The sequence below is a fragment of the Sorex fumeus genome, unplaced genomic scaffold, assembly GCF_029834395.1.
Source record: "Sorex fumeus unplaced genomic scaffold, SorFum_2.1 ptg000006l, whole genome shotgun sequence".
In the NCBI taxonomy this organism is placed as follows: domain Eukaryota; kingdom Metazoa; phylum Chordata; class Mammalia; order Eulipotyphla; family Soricidae; genus Sorex; species Sorex fumeus.
Window position 1 is genome coordinate 7,868,876 of NW_026606063.1, and position 14,326 is coordinate 7,883,201.

Here is a 14,326-nt window from a genome sequence, read left to right on the forward strand (position 1 = left end):
GAGATTGAGGAGGCCGAGAAGCTCACTGCCTTTCAGCACGCAGTCTTCCTTTCTGCAAATGCTGCTATGGGGACCCTATTAGGGGGTCTGCCCACCAAAGTGTTCTTCAGTTATGCAAAGACGTGACCCAGCTCTAAGAGAGGGAATGCTCTAGGAATGACTTGGGTGATTTTATTTCTCTTTTAGTGTCAAAACTCTGCCCGAGTGACCCAGAAGGATAAGGACTCTGTCCTCTGCTTTGGACCTGAAGCCTTTTCTAGGGACTGAATAAATAGTGAAAGCAATAGGTAAAGGTAAAGGTAAAGGCCCTCCCGTTGATCGTCGATTTGCTCGAGCGGGCCCAGTAACATCTCCATTGGAGACTTTGTTGTTACTGTGTCTGGCATATCGAATATTCTCGGTAGCTTGCCGGGCTCTCCGAGAGGGGAGGAGGAATCGAACTCGGGTCGGCCATGTTGGCCGCTTGTAAGGCGAACGCCCTACCCGCTGTGCTATCGCTCCAGCCCTGAAAGCAATATATATATATATATATATATATATATATGTATATATATATATATATATATGGCATGTTGAGGACGTTGAGGTTATAACATATATCACAAATATTTATATTTATATATAAATACGCAGGACTGGAGCAATAGCACAGCAGGTAGGGCGTTTGCCTTGCACGCAGCCAACCCGGGTTTGATTCCTCCATCCCTCTTGGAGAAACTGGCAAGCTAGCGAGAGTATCCCACCAGCACGGCAGAGCCTGACAAGCTCCCGGTAGCGTATTCAATATGCCAAACACAGTAACAAGTCTCACGATGTAGACGTTACTGGTGCCTGCTTGAGCAAATCGATGAACCACAGGACAGTGCTACAGTGCTATATAAATACATATATCATATACAACACATATGCATATATATATTTATATGTTATATATTTTACTCGAGCAGGCCCAGTAACATCTCCATTGGAGACTTTGTTGTTACTGTGTCTGGCATATCGAATACTCTCGGTAGCTTGCCAGGCTCTCCGAGAGGGGCAGAGGAATTGAACTCGGGTCGGCCATGTTGGCTGCTTGTAAGGCGAACGCCCTACCCGCTGTGCTATCGCTCCAGTTATATATAAATCCTGAAGTTTTATCTGAAAGCTAGATTTCTACTAGCAACAAGTCTTCTATGACAAGGTGAAAATTGGAGTGTTTCTGTCAATAAAACTAAGTGCAGCTAGTTTTCCATTGGCTTCAGTGTTCTGCACTGTGGTAGAAACCCTCTGTACTTCCTTTCTATGGGTGGAAGGGGAAGTAGGAAGAATCATGAGGCTCTGTTCACCTAGGAGGAAGGTTTGTGACCCACCTCATAGATTTCATGGACTGCACTACTCTCTTACTCCTCCGGTAGCATCTGTTTCCTCTCGGTCTTAATGGTGTTGGGCTTATAGCTAGATCTAGGCTTATGTAACAGCTTCATGAGTGAGTCTGGGAACACTCACATGTGAAGCTGAGATGGGCAGGATAAAGATAAGTAAGACCCCTTCTTTAGCACTAAACCTCTCACCAGTGTACTTATCCTTGCCCCTAGCCCCTTTTCTTTCTTTCCCCCACCCTCTCCTCTTTGGTATTCTGTGTTGCAATGAGCAGTTCCCTGATCCTGTAGGGTGTCCTGACTCTCATCATTCCTGGAAATTAGGTTGTACAGGGATAGGGACATATTATTAGCATCTTTGAGGTTGGGAGGTGCTTCTGTAGGTGGATACTCATCATTGAATATTGATACATGGAGATGCCATCGTATCCTGCATCCTTTAGAATTTTTAGCTCATGCAAGCATCGCAAAAGCCCAGCAGAGTAGTCATTCTTATCTCTGCATTGCAGGGGAGGAAGTTGAGGATAACATAAGTGGCCCACAGTGATGCAGTTAGAAATGACTTTCCCCCTATTTCCTGCTTCCAGTTTTCTTCATTGCTGAGATGCGAGCCATAGCCAGGGAGTTCTTTCTGTGTTTTAGGAGGGATGGAGTGGAACAGTAGAAAGCTGATCATGGGTTCTGTAGGGCTCTGATTTGCCCCCTCCTGTCCCCTCAGTTCACTGGCACGTACACTGATTTTTTTTTGTCAAGTTTCAATCAAAATTCTGTATTGGGTTGATTTAAAACTATATGTTTTAAATCAGTTTTGCACAAGATATTTTATGAATTTAAATTCAGTTGTATAAAATAATGTAGAGCATTCCGTTTCTTATTTTTACCCAGTTTTTATCAGTATAATCACAATTGGGATATTGATCTTGATAGAGTTAAGATGTGTTGGCTTTGCCATGGAAAAGACCCCTCTTTCCCTTTGATCCCCATAACTTTCTTTATTCCTGGCAACAGTAATCTGTTGGCTATTCCTTTAATTTTGTAATTTCAAGAATGTTATATAGATGAGATCATCTGGTATATAATTTGGGAGGACTGCTATTTTTCCCTACTCACCACGAGTTCTCTGAATATTTGTCCTAATTGTTGCATGTATCAATAGTTCATTTCTTTTTATTGCTGAGTAGTAGCCCATGCTATAGATGTATCATGAATTGTTTAACAATTTGCCAACTGAAGAACATCTGGGGTTCCAATTTGGGCTATTATGAATAAAGTGGCTCTAAACATTTGAATACAGGTTTGTTTTGTGTGTGTGTGTGTGTGTGTGTGTGAACATGTCTTCATTTCTCTGGGATCAAATCCCAGGAGAACAACCTCTAGGCCCTGTGGTAATTGCATGTGCTGTTTTACAAGAAACTGCCAAATTGTTTTCCAGAGTGGCTCGACCGTTTTACATTGCTGCCAACAATGCTTGGATATCGGAGTTTTCTGCATCCTCTTTATTTTTTGGTGGAGAGTTTGGGATACACTGGTGGTGCTCAGGTGTTATTCCTGGGTCTGTGCTTAGGAGTGACCCTTGGCAGTGCTCAGGGGAGCATATGTGGTGCTGGAGATTTGTATGAGCATTGGTCACGTGTAAGGCAAGTATATGACCTCTTGTACTGTCTCTCCAGGATCCTTTGTATCTGTGTTCAAGTTTGGTATTAGTATTTTTTAAAATTTTAGTGATTTTGATAGATGTGTAGCAATAACCTCATTGTTATTTTAATTTGTATTCTCAAGTTGTTAATGTTAATCTTTTATGTTTTTTTGTGTACCTTATAAGTCCTTTTTTAGTGAACTATCACTTCAAATCTACATAAATATGTTTCTAACTGGACTATTTTACTTATTGTTGAGTTTTGAGGTTATTTATTTTTTTTTCATTTTTATTAGTGAAACACCATGAGGTACAGTTGTAGACTTACAAATTTTTGTGCTTGGGTTTCAGTTATACAATGATCGAGTACCCATCCCTCCAACAGTGCCCATTCTCCACCACCACTAATCCCAGTATCCCTCCCACCCCCCATCCCCACCATCCCACCCTGCCTCTGTGGCAGGGCATTCCCTTTTGTTCTCTCTCTCTCATTTTGGATGCTTGATCACTTGACATCCCATTACTCACTGACTTGCTCGAGCGGGTGCCAGTAACGTCTCCATTCATCCCTGTCGCGTGCTAATGTAGCCCAATGGCACCGGCTCATTCTAGGAACACAAGGAGCCTCAAACTGATCATTCAGGGTCTTGACGAAGAAGTCTGACCATCTCATAAGTGGGCGGCCACACAATCTTTTGAAGTCCCGTGGAATCCAGTTGGTAATGGCTCTAGTCCAATGGTTGTCTCCAAATTGTGCTAAATCCTTTTCAAAAACCAGGTTGCTTGCATGGTTGTCCTACATCTAGTGGTCTGCCAATCCTATTCAGAATGACTCGAGTGAACAGCTTGTAGATGACAGACAACAGGCAGATCAGGTGACAGTTGCCAATGTCATGGATGTCTCCCTTCTTGTACAATAGTACAGTCCTGCTGGTTTTTCACTGGGATGGAACCTTGCATTCAGACAGGTAGCATGTGAAGAGCCAAGCCAGTGTATTGATGAGTATTGACAGCAGGTTCTTCAGGTGTTCGGGTCTGACCTTTACTGGGTAAGGTGCTGTTCACTTCTTTACCGACAAAATTCCCCTAGAGTGTGTGGCTGGCCTCCCAGTCATGGAGTAAACCTCCTCATACTTATCTCGGCTATTCTTGGGTGTTAGTCTCCTATTTTGTTACTTTATGTTCCCCAGATGAATGCAGTCTTTCTATGTCTGTTCCTCTCTTTCTGACTCATTTCGCTTAGCATTATATTTTTCATGTAGTACCACTTGTATGTAAATTTCATGACTTCATCTTTTCTGATAGCTACATAGTACTCCATTGTGTAGATGTACCAAAGTTTCCTTAACCAATCACCTGTCCTTGGGCACTCAGGTTTTTTCCAGATTCTGGCTATTGTAAAGAGTGCTGCAATGAACAAACAAGTGCAGATGTCACTTCGACTATACTTTTTTGCCTCTCTGGGATATATTCCCAGGAGTAGTATTGCTGGGTCAAATGGGAGCTCAATTTCTAATTTTTTGAGAATCGTCCATACTGTTTTTCAAAAGGGCTGAACCAGTTGGCATTCCCACCAGCAGTGAAGGAGGGTCCCTTTCTCGCCACATCCACACCAGCACTGGTTGCTTTTGTTCTTTAGGATGTGGACCAGTCTGTGGTGTGAAATGATATCTCATTGTTGTTTTGATCTGCATCTCCTTGATATTAATGATGTAGTGCGTTTTCTCATGTGTCTTTTAGCCATTCGAATTTCTTTTTTGAGAAAGTTTCTCTTCATTTCATTGCTTCATTTTTTGATGGGTTTGGATCTTTTCTTCTTGTGGAGTTCAACTAGTACTTTGTATATCCTTGATATCAACCCCTTGTCGGATGTGTATTGGGTGAATATCCTTTTCCATTCTGTAGACTGTATTTTGGTCACTGTTTCTTTTGAAGTGCAGAAGCTTCTTAGTTTAAGATAATCCCATTTGTCTATCTCTGTTTTCACTTGCTTGGCCAGTGGTGTGACATCTTTGAAGATACTATTAGCTTCAATGTCATCCCAAAAACAAAAGCCCAGGTCCAGATAGATTCACTAGCAAATTTTTCCAAACATTTAAAGAGGACTATTGCCAGTTCTTCACAAGCTTTACTAGGAAATTGAAGAAACAGAAACTCTCCCAAACAGTTTCTATGAAGCCCATATCTCTCTAATACCAAAAGGAAACAAAGACACCACAAGAAAAGAAAACTACAGGTCGATATCCCTGATGAACACAGATGCGAAGATTCTCAACAAAATACTAGCAAACAGAATTCAACAACTCATCAAAAAGATCATACACCATGACCAAGTGGGATTCATCCCGGGGATGCAAGGATAGTTTAACATTCAGAAATCAATCAACATAATCCATCATATCAACAAAAGAAAAGATAAAAACCATATGATCATATCAATAGATACAGAGAAAGCATTTGACAAGATCCAGCACCCGTTTATGATGAAAACCCTCGCCAAAATGAGGATAGAGGGGACTTTCCTCAATATAGTTAAAGCCATCTACCATAAGCCTACAGCAAGCATCATCCTCAATGGGAAAAACTGAGAGCCTTCCCCATAAGATCAGAGATGAGACAAGGATGCCCACTCTCTCTCCACTGTTATTCAATGTAGTGCTGGAAGTACTTGCAATAGCGATTAGGCAATAAAAGATATTAAGGGCATCCAGGTAGGAAAGGAAGAAATCAAGCTCTCACTATTTGCAGATGATAAGATACTATACTTAGAGAACCCTAAAACCTCTACCAAGGAACTCCTAGAAACATTAGACTTGTATAGTAAAGTTGCAGGCTATAAAATCAACACCCAAAAGTCCATGGCTTTCCTATATGCAAGTAGGGAGAGAGAAGAATGAAGAAAACAATCCAGTTCACAATTGTGCCCCAGAAAATCAACTACCTAGGAATTAGCTTAACTAAGGAAGTAAAGGACCTGTACAAAGAAAACTACAAAACACTACTTCAGGAAATAAAAGAGGACACAAGGAAATGGAAAGATATCCCCTGCTCATGGATCAGGAGAATTAACATCGTCAAAATTGAGGTTCTTTCTATCTTGTAGATACTAGTTTTCTTCTGGATGTGTGACTTGCCAGTATTTTCTCCCAGTTTATATCTTGTCTTTCAGTCTCTTAATAGAGGATCATTTTGGGCAAAGCAAAAGTTTCTAATTTTGATGAAATATAATTTATTCATATTCTATGGCAAAGATACTGAGTTGGAAGCCATGTCTCAGAAACATTCTTGCAAAGGCTGTCTCTTATCCACTAACTTCTTTGGCATCTTTCTTTGCCAAGAGCAAAGGTATACTTGCATGAGCCTATTTCTCTGTTTTCCTATTTATTAATCTATGTGTCTGTTCATCTACACTATTTACTATTTTTTTTTACCATACCCAGCTGTACTTGTCTTGCGTGCAGCCAACCTGGTTGACCCAGGTTCGATTCCTCCGCCCCTCTCGGAGAGCTCGGCAAGCTCCTGAGAGTATCTCGCCTGCATGGCAAAGCCTGGCAAGCTCCCCGTGGCGTATTTGATATGCCAAACAAGTCTCACAATGGAGTCGAGATGCCAAACAAGTCTCACAACAAGTCTCACAATGGAAACGTTACTGGGCCCACTCAAGCAAATCGATGAACAATGGGAGGACAGTGCTTCAGTGCAGTGCTACCCAGCTGTACTAAAGGCTTATTCTTGACTGTGTACTCTGGGATCATTCCTGGTGGTGCTTGGAGTAACATGTGGTGCCAGGGATCTCAATCACATCTCTAACAAAATTTCCATCTACCCTAGTCCCAGGGATCAAAGCCTGGTATCTTGAGGTTGTTCTTATTAACTACAATTATATTAATTTGGAAACTTTTACATCTTGACTCGAGCAGGCCCAGTAACGTCTCCATTGGAGACTTTGTTGTTACTGTGTCTGGCATATCGAATACTCTCGGTAGCTTGCCGGGCTCTCCGAGAGGGGAGGAGGAATCGAACTCGGGTCGGCCATGTTGGCCGCTTGTAAAGTGAACGCCCTACCCGCTGTGCTATCGCTCCAGCTTGACTTCGGAGAGCCCGGCAAGCTACCGAGAGTATTCAATATGCCAAACACAGTAACAACAAAGTCTCCAATGGAGACGTTACTGGGCCCGCTCGAGCAAATCGACGATCAACGGGAGGGCCTTTACCTTTACCTTACCTACATCTTGACTATGTTGAGTCTTCTAATTCATGAATGTGGCATATCTCTCAAGTCTCCTTTGGGTACTTTTTTCCCCCATGAAAATTTTGTTATTTTTGGCATCAAATGTTGTACAGACTTGATTATATTTTTACATGAGTTTTTTTTATTATTTGAGCAATTATAAATGGTATTATGTTTTAAATTTTGATTCTCATGTGTTGATTGCTGAAATTATTAAAAAAAACATCGATTTTTTAAAACCTCTGTTTACAGTTTAATTAATCCTATTTGTTCATTTCTCCTGTCAATTTAAGTGCAAAATCAAACCCAAGGCATCACACATGTGAGGCAGGCACTTGACCATGAGCATCCCTGATTCTGCAAGTGAATTTCATATGTTGATTTTGTATCCTGAAAGCTTGCCCAGCTCACTTATTGGTACTAACTGATTTTAATTGATTTATTGGAGCTCTCTGTATAAGAACACAAGCCACTTGTAGGAAAAAAAAACAATTTTATTGGCATTTCTCTATCTTAGGGATTCACTTACATCTCAGCTTGAGATGTGTATCACCCCTTCTGTCTCTCATTATATTTTTATAAATAAAATTTTTGTATACAGATAGATGGGGCATGACAATGAATTTTTCAGGAAATAATAAAACCGGTTTCCTGCGTGATAGTATAGCAGGTAAGGTGTTTGCCTTGCATGTGCTGACCCATGTTCAATCCCTAGCACCCCCAAATTTCCCTGAGCACTGCAAGGAGTTATCCCTGAGCATGGAGCCATGAGTAATCCCTGAGCACTGTCACGTGATGCCCCAAAAGAAAAAGAAAATAATGAAATCAAGAAATTGCCTACTCAGTGCTGGAACAATATATTGTATAGCAGGTAGGGCTTTTGATTTGCACACGGCCAACCTGGGTATGATTCCCAGTATCCCATATGGTCCCCTGAGCATTGCCAGGGGTAATTCCTTAGTGTAGAGTTAGGAGTAACCCCAGTGCATCACCGGGTATGACCCCAAAATAAGCAAAAAAAAAAAAAAACCTGAGGAACAAAAGAAAGGTGCCTAGTCAACATCCCTGAAGTGACTCAAATGCATGAAGACCACAACGCTTGAGATGAAAATACTTATTTCTTTGAAGATGGAGAAAATGAGTGACTATTCAGATACAGAAATAGAGGCACCAATCAGACAGGAGAAACACCCTCAGAAAAGGAGAAACTTTAAGTGAATGAAGAGGAATACAATGTAAGGGACCAGAGAAAAAATACAGGGATTAAAGCACTTACATTGGATGTGGCTGACCAAGGTTTAATCCCCCTACACCCACAGGAGTAATCCCTGAACACAGATGGGTGTGAATTCAAAACAAAACTAAACATTGTATTTCTACTGTATTTTTTCCTTATAAATAATTTTTATTTACTTTTTGTTTTAATGGCCTATAATTTCTAGTAAAATATTGAACAGTTGTGATCAGTGTCCATCTTCAAGTCTCTCATTCTTTGGATAAAGATATTCAGTCTTTTACTATTTATTATGATTTGGTTATTAGGTGTGTGTGTGTGTGTGTGTGTGTGTGTGTGTGTGTGTGTGTGTGTACACGTGCACTTGATTTTTGTTGTTGCTGTTATTGACTTTTTTTTTATCAAGTTAAAGAAATTCCCCTCTATTCTTATACACTAAGACTTTATTATTGATGGATACTGAATTAATTTGTTACTTTTTCTGCATCAGTGATTCATTTATTCTGTATACAAATAATATTTGATGGGTTCTATTGATCGATTTTTGAGGTTAGAGCCAGTTTTGCATCCTTGGAATAAGTCCCACTTGGCCATAATGCATTCTTATTTTTATATGTTACTGAGTTTTATTAGCCAATATTTAGTCAAGGATTTAGATTAAGGACGGATGTGAGGCTATCTGTTTCCTTCCTTTCTCTCTTTCTTTCTTTCTCCTGTTTCCATCTAATTTTTTAATCTGGATTATTCTAATTTAATATAACAAATTGGGAACTGTACTTATTATAATTTCTGGAAAAGATTGTGTAAAATTGGTGTTAATTCTTCCTTAAGTGTCTGGTAGAATTATCCAATAAAAACATCTGTGCTTAAATACTTTTTTGAGATTCTAAATGGAGAGTTCATTTAGATATTTAAATAATTTATTTCATATTGGGTAAGTTTAGATGGTGCAGTTTTATAGAATTTAATTTTATTCGTATATGTAGAGATTCTTATAATATTCTCCTATACCTTTTGCTGTCACTCTGATCCCGCTCAATTATATCATTAACTAGAAAAAAATACTAGCAACATGCAAACTGATCCAAGCAAATTTAATCAAATACAACCATTAGGGTTCGATTCCTTCGTTCCTCTCAGAGAGTCCGGCAAGCTACCAAGAGTATCCCGCCCGCAAGGCAGAGCCTGGCAAGCTCCCCGTGGCATATTTGATATACCAAAAGCAGTAACAACAAGTCTCACAATGGAGACGTTACTGGTGCCCCCTCAAGCAAATTGATGAATGATGGGACGACAGTGCTGCAGTGCTATCTTTAGAGGGTATAAAATCTATACTAGCCCTTGTTTTAAACTAATATTTGTGATTTTTGTTTGTTAATTTTGCTATATGCATGCCAATTGTATTGGTTTTGTCAAAGAACTGGCTATTGATTTTTTTTGGTTTTTTTTTTCTATTTTTATTCTTATTTACCCTGCTCTTTTATTTTACTGTACTCTTTCCCACTTACTTCTGGTTTATGCTTCCAATTTTTCTGGTCTTTGATTTGGAAACAAAATTATTGACTTGATAGTTTTATTCTTTTCTAAACATAAGAAATCAATGCTATAAAATTTCCTCCCAGCATTGCTTTAGCTATGTCCACAAACTTAGATATATTTTATTTTTACATTATGTCCATTTGGTGCTGATTTACATTTTTTTCTCTGATATTTCTTCTTTGGTGCACTGGCAGTATTTGACATCAGTAATGTGACACCTCTTAAGTACATAACCAGGTTGTGCTTCTTTATTTATATTCTAAAAATCATTTGGGAAATGAGCATTGATCTGACTATGATGAACCCACTTTGACCAGAGAGACATGAGAAGTGAGTCCATGGAGCCCATGAGACGGGTCATCATGAACGTCATCCCGGTCCTAGATGCATTGTCTTCCTGCTGGCTCCGTCTTCAGGGCTGCCTAACAGGGTCTCATCAACTGGAGCCTTAAACAACAGGTATTACTTTTCTCATAGGTCTGGAAGTTAGAAGTCCCAATCAGGCTGCAGCAGGATTAGTTTATTCCTGGTGAGAGCCCTCTCCCATCTCTCATAGCTGCTCATCTTGCCAATGGACACTTTTTTGCTGTGTCCTCATGAGACAGAGAGAGAGAGAGAGGCAGAGAGAGAAAAAGATCAGTTTCTAATCCTCCAATACTATTAGATTAGAGCCCCATCCTTAATTACCTTTCCACTTTATTCATTTAACCTTAACTTAACCTTACCTATCTTAACCTTATTTTACTTTGATTACTTAACATTAATTACCTCTTAAATCACCTAAATGTGACCTTAATTTTCTCCCAAATTTAACCATATGTACCTTCTAAATTGCTTAAAGTTAACTTTAATTACCCTCTTAAAGTATAGTCCCCGGGGCAGACAGGAGGAATTAGGGGGGTTAGGATACCCACATTTGGCTGGCACTGGGAGCCACAATTTAGTCTGTAGCACCTGACCCCTAAGAGGAGAACCTGTCCCTGTCTCTACTCCACAGACAAACTGCTCAGGGGGTATGGGGACCACTCCTAGCATTTCTTGGCCAATGAGATCAAATGGTTCAATGCTAAACCCTGGGAATGCAGTGTTGCTTGGGCCCCTGGGTGCTGGGGCCCATAAGGGCCACCCCAACAGTGCACTGAGGGCATCTGGAGAGAAAATTGCTGATGCGTGGGGAGACTCTGTGGTGTCTTGGATCATCTGGGATGCTCATACTCTGCACTAGGCAGTATGGAGGTAGAGAGGCAGATGGTTCATTCCTCTCAGAGGTTACACTTGCTCCAGGTAGAGACAGAGAGAAGCTCTCTCTAAGAGCCAGCACCAAGCGACATTGCTGGACTCTCCTCCCAGCTCCAACTAGTTATGTGACATTTAGGTGGTTTGCCTTTTCCCATCCAGTCTGCTGATTGGAGAAAATCTTCACTACATCTCAAAGGGTCAAGAGGATTAAATGAGATGAGCAGGTGAGAGGCAGAGAAGCCACTGAATATGCCACATTGGAGCGAATTGTGCATTCATGCTACTGGAGTGAAAGGTGCAGGGATGATGGCCAAGGAAGCTGGCGAAAGGACATGGGATGGGACTAGGTGGGGCAGGGCATCCAAAGCTATTGCATCTGATTGAATCTCACTCTCCAAACAGGTGCACTCTAAAATTCAATGCAGAGGTTCTCTAGATATCAGAACATCTGGACAACATTTATTTTTATTTTTATTTTATTTTTTTCCTCTTTTTTTTTTTTATTAGTGAGACATCATGAGGTACTGTTGTAGACTTACAAATTTTTGTGCTTGGGTTTCAATTATACAATGATCAAATACCCATCCCTCCACCAGTGCCCATTTCCCACCACCACGGATAGCCAGAATCTGGAAAAAACCTGAGTGCCCGAGAACAGATGACTGGTTAAAGAAACTTTGGTACATTTACACAATGGAGTACTATGCAGCTATTAGAAAAGACATGAAATTTACATACAAGTGGTACTACATGAAAAGTATCAAGTTAAGCGAAATGACTCAGAAAGAAAGGGATAGACATAGAAAGATGGCATTCATCTGGGGAACATAAAGTAACAAAATAGGAGACCAACACCCAAGAATGGCTGAGATTAGTATCAGGAATTTTACTCCATGGCTTGGAAGCCAGCCACACATGCTAGGGGGAAAAGGGAGCTCAGATAGAGAAGGGAGCACCAAATAAAGGGTGTTGGGAGGATCCTCCCAGGATGGGAGAAGCATGCTGAAAGTAGACTATAGACCAAACATGATTGTCACACATTGGACACCATTTTTTAATGCATCGATAATCCTTTGAATTCCATAAAGCAGCTACTATTTTCTGTTTTAGATATGAGGGGGTGGAGGGTGGAGGAACTTAGAAAAGCTCATCAGCTAAAAGTTCATCACCTAAAAGGAAGAACTTAGAAAAGTTCATCAGCTTTCCAAGGTCACCAAGCTAGTTGTGGTAGACCCGGAGTTTCTCTTCTGTTCTGGGTCAGGGGGTAGATTATTTTCCATTGATGCCGAGAGAACCTCGCAGGAATCTGATGTGCTCTCACGTGCATATCATGAATTTGAGCCCTTTGAGCCATTTCTTTGGCCCCAGAGCTGGGATTTCTAAAACTTAATCTTTTGTCACTGCTGTGCCCAGTTGCAAGGCCAAATCCTGAAATCTAGAATTTAAAAGCCCATTTCGCTACTAGTGGATTCACATGTATTAGTGGAGCCAGAAGCAGAGGTTCCTTCATGCCGGCAAGATTTCCAGGTGTTATCTGAACGCTCTTGAATTGAGGAACAGCTTATATAGCTCCTACCTGCAGCGTTGATAAAGGCTGGGTTTCCTTTGATTTCTCAGCATCCGGCTTCATTTGCATCATCCTCATCATGAGAGACGCCCAGGGGCCAAAATCATCACTTCTTCGATGTTACTAGTGTGAAATGTTCTTAAATGAATCTAAATTTGCAATATTTATGATGGAGGGAATGCATAACAGCGTTCTAAGTCTTAAACCTCAGCATGTAAGAGCTTAGTATTCACATTTATTTTTATTCAGTTTTATATATTTAGTTCAGTTCCACTTTGGTTATTTTATCTATGGGCATGTGGGTCAGCTTTTTTTTTTTTATTTGTCTATCTCACGGTATAGATTTCTAGGTCCTCATCTTTTGTGTAGGGCCTAAAGTATCATGTTCTAAACAAATGATACCTAAAACTTTCTATCTGGAGAGGCATCAGTAACGGATCTTTAATTAATAATGACCAAGGTGATGTGAGGACTTACAAAGTTAGCTCACAAGGAAAAAAGTATATATAGTCAGTAAGTAGTTAGGCTATGAGTTATGCTTCATGAATGCCAAGTTCCTCAAAGATATAGTTAACCAAATTTCAAAATATGACCTACAATAACTGGGAGATTTATCTCCTGTGAAAAGATGCTCTTATTAAGATAGCAAGCCGTTAATTGAGGGGTATAAGTAATACTTGATGGTTTGGATAATGTACTTGGTGACACTCTTAAGAAAAATGTCTTTCATTTTTAAAACTATATTAACATTGTAAATACCAGGGGCCTTGAGATATTTAATTCTCAACTTTGATTTTATGTCTACTTTCAATTAAACTTCGGCATTTTCCCTCATTTCTGGTTACTTGGCTATCAAGTTCCCTAAGCCACCATATATCTAACTTCCTGGAGCTTGGAGTTAGAGAACTATAAGTGAGGTTTAATATCTCTTAAAAAAATGAAGTCAAATTTCTTGTTTATGATGGTTTTATTAATACAATAGAACGTACATTCACCAATTTTTGTTCAATTCATTTTTTGTAAAGAAGTGAAGTTTTTTTGTTGTCCTCCCTAGTAGCATTGGAAGAAGCCAGAAGAAGAGGGCGATATAACCAGAACACCTTGGGTACTACCACAACTAGTTGCTTCCACAACTGTACTGCACTGTGCACTGTCCTCCCGTTGTTCATTGATTTGCTCAAGCAGGCCCAGTAACATCTCCATCATGAGACTTGTTGTTACTGTGTTTGACATATTGAACCATCACGGGTAGCTTGTCAGGCTCTGCCATGCGGGCAAGATACTCTCGGTAGCTTGCCGGGCTCTCCGAGAGGGGTGGAGGAATAGAACCTGGATCGACCAGGTCGGCTGAGCTCAAGGCAAATGCCCTAGCGCTATGCTGATGCTCCAGCCCGCCTCCACAACTAATGTTCTCTAAGTGTCCTTTCACCTGAACTTCTTCCACGTAGGTTCAAGGCTGGGGACATGGCTTAAAGGACTTCACTGCATGTTTTGCATGCAGGAGGCATGGGTTGGATCTCAA